We start from the raw sequence: 6,102 nt of genomic DNA, 5'->3' as shown, positions 1-6,102 counted from the left end.
AGCTCAGTGACGATACAGACATTTCTGTGTGTAGTTCTGCTGACCCGCCATGCGACCCGTGCTTGACCCATTCATAATGAGTCAGCAGTCACTCTGCTTGTGATGCTTCAGTCCCTCGCACCCCCCTCTCTCCCTATCCCTCTTAATCAGTCTGTTATTGTTGTTGAAAACAAGTGAAGGAGCTTTCTCAGTGATAATCTTTTAAAAATATATCATGTGTTGCAGCTATATTATCAAACAGGGAAGGAAACCCTGTCTTTGCATTGTATTTTAATCCCAATCTGTTTTAATAAAAGAGCTTGTGCAAAGTGGCTGCTGATTTAAACCTGAATAGGTTTAAGTCAGTTATAGTATGCTAAAGGAGTTTGGAGGATTTGATGCTAGGGGGTGTGTAAGGTTGGTTTAGCCAAGGCCAAAAGGCATGAGACATCAAGGGGGACGACGACGACCAGCTTAAAGACTTTGATTCATGAAATGTCAGGTCTCAGTTCAGGGACTCATTTTTAAACAACAGCACTTTCTATTTTGTTTAATGTGTTAGTTTTGCAGCTCAAGTCGAGCACTTTAAACCATTTTTTTTATATATATTTTTTATATACAGTATCATTTTATTTTATAATATAAAAATAAAGTATTTACCTTCACTTTATTCTTGTTAAAATCATGTATATGGAGCATGATAAAAAAGTTACCTTAAAATTGTGGTATTAAAGGCAACGCAGGGAAAAATTTGGTTGCACCTAAATTTTGTGCTGGTGCACCTAAATAAAAAAAGTTAGGCGCACCAGTGCAACCAAGGCAAAAAGTTGGTCCAGAGACCTAGCTCGTAGCTCTAGAGGCAGACTGTACGTCCCACTGTTGGAATCCTCTACAGGGAAATACAGTCCCACCACAATGGTAGTTGGTAAAACAAGTATTTTTGTTTTTAGCATTTTAGAATTGTTAATCCAGTTACTCCCGTAGCTAACGTTAACTTTACCCGCTGTGTAACATGTTAGTAGTGTTTGCTAGCGTGACACGCAGCAATGTTTCTGTTGCTTCTAACGTCTGTTTTGGAGCATCAGAGAGCAACGCAGATATTTAAGTGGCACTGTAATGAAATCCCCGTTGATATTTAGTCCGGTAGATAACATACAACTCTTCAACATAAGAGGACTGTAGCATAATATGGATGTGAAAGCAGTTATAAATAGCCTACGTGACATTAAAATATGTTTTGGTAAAAATCAACAAATAATCATGATAATTAATTGTGATCTCAAGATTAATCAAAAATAATCATGATTATCATTTTGGTCATAATCGTGCAAGCCCTAGTTGCTTGATTGGATCAAATAATGTTAAAGGCTTTTAGATAAGAAATTTTGAAGTGATCCAGCTTATCCCTGTGGTTTTATTAATATCAGATTACAACCTTCCATATGTATGATCTGCAGTCCTTGATGTGTGCGTGCGTGCCTGCATGTGTGTGCATGTTTTCTATGTTGATCATTATGGCCCTGTGGATTAATGGAAACATAACACTAGGGGGTGCTCTAGGTTTGTCCAGCCAACTGTTGAGATTTCATGCTGCTTTCAGCATGGTGTGATTGTGTGTGGGTGTGTGTGGGTGGTGTGTGTTGTGTGCACGCATGTGTGTGTGTGTACATGCAGATCTGAAAGTGCACTTTCTGTCCAGAGAGCAATCCAAGTTGAAGCCAAGAGTCAGCCTTCCTTTTCTCCCATTACAATCACACCACATCCTGCCTCAACAACTCTTTATCATTAACCCTGTGTCTCCGGTTATGTCACTGAATGGTCAGAGGTTAAGTTTCTTAGTTACAAAGCATTGTGTGATAATATAGTTAATAGATGAGGGTTTTTCAGGAGTTGGGTCCATCGCTTCATATTTAGTTACTTAATGCCATTGAGTATGAACAAACATGCTGAATGGACATAAGTAAATGCACCAATTGGCTGTTTGAGAGATATCATTTTATTCTTGTTTAGGCAGTTTTTAGAATAAGGAAGATGCATTAATTCTGTATTTATTGATGCACATTTTGCCCTCTCTGCTTTTGTACCTTGAGTGAACATATACACACACACACACACACACACACACACACACAAACGCACATGAATGCACACACAAGCACACTCACAAACGCACATGAACAAAATACACACACACACACACACACACAGACGCACATGAATGCATGCATGCACACATACACAAACACACACATACGCACATGAACGCACACACGAACGCGCGCGCACACACACACACACACACACACATACACACACACACACACACATAAAAATACACTAATTCAGGAGGTTTGAGATGCGTCTTCTCAGTTTCAACACAGTAAAAGCTGCGTGTACAAAAAAACCTGGCTCCAGACCTATTAACTCTCTGTGTCGGCCGTGCTGGTTTCATTACTAAGATTAGGTTACAGACAGTCATTCAATCATGCAGCCTTTAGCAGAAAATGGCCTGTGATTTAGCTGTCCATTCATGTGGAAGTTCACACACACATTCTTCAGTTGCAGCACACCGTTCAAACCCTCTGTTTCTTGTTGTGTAATTTTCCATCGTCGTGGCATCTGATTCTTTTGTTTTTAATTATATTTACACAGTACAAACCGGATTCACTTGCCTGTGGCTGAAACAAATCATATTAGGATAAATTAAATACATATTTTCAAAGAAAGAGATACAAAATGGCAACGTATTAAGATTGGTGTCTGCTGTGTTGTGAGTTCTTGGTGAAGTGCAGTTGCATGTTTGTCTGTGTGTTTGTGGCCAGACTGTGTGGCTGGAAGAAACAGCGCCCCAGGGCACTGTGGGGGGAAAAACCGTGGCATGGTACGGTGAGCCATTTCCACTCCTTTACCACTCAGAATATTTGTGTCACAATCTCAAGTTTGTGGTACTTTGAGAAAAAGAAATGTCCACTATATATTAAGCTCGCCCTGCATAAGAGAAGACAACATTGGAAAAAAATTTATGTTTTTCTTATTTAGATTTTTATGTAAATTGATTGATTTATTTATTTGCTTTTCTACAAATCCCTAGGAATAGAAAACAGAGACAAAAAAAAATCTTTTACAATACATGATGATAGAAATATTTACACAATGCCCTGGATTTTTCACATTTTTCTTGTTCTTGGACCTGCCTCTCATTGTAAATTGAGAAATTGTTTAATCATTGAACAAGTCATCCCCAGCCCTCCAGATGTGTAGCTGTGAGAGAGCGCTAGGAGAGACAGCGCTGATGTTCAGGCTGCAGATGAAAGAGACAAGGAACCCTAAACATGGACGTGTAATAGAAATGCATGCAGCTGTTCATTGTCAACCTGTAGGGATTTTGACTGATGATGCATCTCACTCCTCTCCTCCATCGTCCTCCTCCACAGTCACTTTCAGACTCCAACAGAGCCCCCCACCCTCCGCAGAACATGGGGGAAAATCACGGAAACACAGCCAGATTATTCACCGCGCACCGTTATTGAATATGTGACTAACACACTGAGAATCGCTCTGGGAAATCAGATTAAAAAATGAATTATTTATAAGGACATGGAATGCCGGTCCGATAGGGCGAAGAGAGTGGAAGAATACACCTACAATATACCACAAACAACATTACAAGTTTGATCATGACACTTCCCACTGTAGTTATTCATTTTTATAATGCTCACAAATGGTCCCCTTTATATTCTGATATTGAAATATGACTCATGGTAAAATTACATGGTAAAAGTGTTTTATTATTTTTGTTTAAATTGATATTACCTACATTTTTCTCTGCTTTCCCCCCCACACGCACAGTCTAAAAGACAGTTTGATATATTTTCATGGAAGCTATAAAGCCTGATATCAAATCAGTTTAACCACTTTTGTTGCTTTTTCTGTTTAAACTCTCTCGCTGGTGCTGGACTCACTCAAATGAAATTGAAATACAATATCTGAAATATAGATTAAAAATGATACATAGGTTAAAAAAAACACATTAAAATCCCTTATTATAATTGGTTAAGATATTTTTTTTCCTCCATACAATAACCATCTATTTTGTTTTCTGAAGGAAATAAATGTATCAACTAGGATCTTCTATTGAAACAATTCATTCAACACATTTTAATAGATACAAGTGATACTGGAATGATAAGAAGGATGACTGATCCCTGCTCTTTGCTCCCCATCACGGTAATACAAAAGCAGTTTAGAAAAAAAAGAAAGAAAAATCCGTTCCGAGCAATATCAACACTGCACTTTTTACTGAGTCGTTTCTCAAATACGTAGGCCAGGCAGTTGTGTGTGTGTGTGTGTGCGCGCGGTGCATCCTTCAAACTGCTGGTCACCATCTTTCTTAAATATTTAATCTGACTTATTCTCATTTTTAATTGATAAAGAAGCCTGGCCTTTCCCTCTTAAAGTTACATGTCCGTATGCAAGTGTTCGCTGGTTGTTTCTGCTTATTTAATAAAGTGTCACTCACCTGTATCACCGTCTTTTGGCGGAGATGTAGCGTGCGGATAAACCGTTGCATTGGGAACTTCCCCAAGACTGCAGCTTCGTCGCCCTCTTCCTTTGCTGATTTTCTTGTACATTATTTTTTTTCTTGTGTTTTCTGCGCAGATGAAGATTCCCTTCTACTGGTTGGTCTTTCTATCTCAGTCTCTCTGTCGCTCTCTCTTTCTGTTCTTTGACAAGCAGCCAATGTGCTGACGCAGGGAAGCGTTTAGGCGTGCAGAGATGTGCCAGAGTAATCCCTGCCTAAGTGATCACTCTTTTATCTGATCCTATGCTCTAATGCTACGGTCAACTGTTTTTCCATTCATGTCCCCCTCTCTTTCCCTCTCTCACTCTCTCTGTCGTTTTCTAATGTTCCCCTGAAATTGTGCAGCAGAGTGAAAAGTTTTTTTTTTTGTCAATTCTTACATTTACACACATGTAAACACTCCTTGGCCCCAGTGTCAGGTGTGGTCCTTCAGTCATGTCGGCGGTCACAGGTGAATGTGGTAGAAGGAGGTCGTGCCCCTTCCTCTTCTCTCCCAGAGGCCAAACCACACATTTGGCATTCCCCAGGGGAATGCCCGGGAGTTTCCACTATGAACACGTAAAGAAATCATTCACATGTGGAAATAACCCTTTCCCTTCTTTACTGCTTCCTATTTGCCTTTTCACCTTTCTCAATTTTTTTTAAATTATATTTTAGGTGATATGGTGATAGCATTTTCACATTTACAAATCCCTGAAACAGAGATGTGGTCAGCTAGACATCCGTGTCTGGAAGTTGTGGGAACTAAATGTAGAATTATTATTATTAATATTACTTTATTAGTAGGACTTTATTATAATATTACTTACTTTTATTTTTTATAATTGTTATTATAATGATTATTATTATTGTTATCATTAGTATTCTTATTTTTTACACCTGATTTTGTTTCACTTATTCATCATTTCAAATGTGTATGTTGTACTGTAAATTATATAATTGATTCAAACTTTATTTCATCTTTTTCACTGAGCCGTACTCTTGTACATCAATGATGTGTTATTACTTTGAACTGGTGGACAGGGCGGATGCAGTTGGTTTTAAATGAAACAGACTTGTGAGAGCATGTTTGCCTCGTGGACTTTTTCTCCACAGGGGGCATCAGGAGCACGCTGCATCCCTATCACGTATAACGTCTGCATCAGAGCTCAGGGCCCACAGTCAGCCGTGCTCCCCTTAACCATAGGTGTGTGATGGGAGTGGGAGTAAGAGGGGAACGATGGGAAGGATGAAGGAGTAGTCACATCAGCAGAAAGTTGTTTTTCTGTGGCCTGGAGATTCTATTTAAAGTGGGGTGGTAGGGGGGTTGCGGAGATGACGGGAGGCAGACTTGAAGGAGGGAGTTTGGGTGGTGAGAGGAAAGGATGCGCCGATTCCCTCTGTTTTTGGTTTTGATTAAGGTTGGAATGTGTGTGTGTGTGTTTGCGTGTATTTACAAGAGGATCCATGAGGGTACCTTGCTGCGTGGGCACGAATGTATGCCCATGCTTGTGGGTTTGTGTGTGTGTGTGTGTGTGTGTGTGTGTGTGTGTGTGTGTGTG

Source organism: Etheostoma cragini, chromosome 7, assembly GCF_013103735.1.
Source record: "Etheostoma cragini isolate CJK2018 chromosome 7, CSU_Ecrag_1.0, whole genome shotgun sequence".
NCBI classification, from domain to species: Eukaryota; Metazoa; Chordata; class Actinopteri; order Perciformes; family Percidae; genus Etheostoma; species Etheostoma cragini.
Note: the sequence above shows the minus strand (reverse complement) of the source record.